Genomic DNA, 1259 nt, shown 5'->3' with positions numbered 1-1259 from the left:
TCACTATCCAGAATCTGTTCACCTGAGTTATGTTCCTCTTATCCCCACGCATCTAATAATCAGCTCTTGGTCTCCCTCCACTTCTCACGAGACATAGTCTGAGGCAGTGTCTCCATCTTGGAGAGACAATCCCTTGCACTTGTGTTGTTCTACTGGCGCTGCCGGCTTGAGCTTTGGTCAGCAGTGGCAAAAGAAGGACTAATGGAAAGTGAACGTATACTGGAGCAACAGAGTGTATGGATTTATAAGAGCTTGATTAAATGATAAAAAAAGAGTTTAGTTGAGAAAAAAAATACAACCTGGCCCGTACGGGGATCGAACCCGCGACCTTGGCGTTATTAGCACCACGCTGTAACCAACTGAGCTAACCAGCCATGAGTACTAAATATATCCTTTTTCCATGTAATGCAGATAGATAGAAGAGTTGGTCTCACTATCGCAATTCCTTCATACTTTTCTCCTTCCGCCCCCTGTCTGGATTACAATAACCAGAGCTGTGGAGTGCTGCACGCCAGCCTCAGTGCCTCTTCTTTCACTCAATCTCACTGTGTGCTGTGATATCTTTGTAACATCGCTTGTTGACGGAAAAAAAGGAAAGGATGGATAGTATTTTTATTCTTTTACAACAAAACCCAAAATGCATCGGCTTGCTTGCTCATTAAGTTTACAAGGCCAGCTGCTTTTGAGATATTATAATTATAGTGGTTATTCGGCGTTGGAGGTAAGAGAGTTTTTTTTAGGTCTGGCCGTTCCTTCTGCTTCAAATTACTTGAGCTCATGTCAACAAAGTAACAACAAAACATAGCCAACGGTTCGTTGCTCAAGCCTTCCCTACTGCGCCTTCCCATGTCTCTCCTGCCGACCACAGTGCAGGAAATCTGAGTTTGCATTTGCGCGAAGAGACGTACAACACAAGAAGGTGCGCTTTTGTGCGCCGGGCACCACCCGGTCTGTGCATTCCTCACTGTCGTGAGATCAGTTTACTCAGCAGAACATGACGCTGCAATTGGTTAGTAGGGCAGGCCTGACCAGAATAATATATTTGGGGTCATGTATTTGATTGCATTTTTAAAACAGTAACAGAACTTAACTGCAATGTTTAAATAGATCTAGACATATTTAAACAGTGTCAATTTAATAGAAGAATTGTGGACAATTCAGAGGGGAGGCACCAATGTTTTTTTTTCCCATTGGGTGGATGCGGCATTAAAGAGTTTGAAGACCACTGGTCTAAGTGGACACTAATATACCTGGATGCT

The 1259-nt window shown here is 43.4% G+C and overlaps 1 non-coding gene across 1 annotated transcript; it reads right to left on the bottom strand.

Annotated features, from left to right (window-relative positions):
• Window positions 1-300: 300 nt before the first annotated feature.
• TRNAI-AAU (transfer RNA isoleucine (anticodon AAU)) lies at window positions 301-374 on the bottom strand. The gene has a single exon. It is a non-coding gene; the product is annotated as a tRNA-Ile (tRNA).
• Window positions 375-1259: the final 885 nt, after the last annotated feature.

The sequence above is a fragment of the Pleurodeles waltl genome, chromosome 12 (assembly GCF_031143425.1).
Source record: "Pleurodeles waltl isolate 20211129_DDA chromosome 12, aPleWal1.hap1.20221129, whole genome shotgun sequence".
Lineage (NCBI taxonomy): Eukaryota > Metazoa > Chordata > Amphibia > Caudata > Salamandridae > Pleurodeles > Pleurodeles waltl.
The sequence above is the reverse complement of the archived record's forward strand: the minus strand, read 5'-3'. Positions and strand labels throughout refer to the sequence as shown.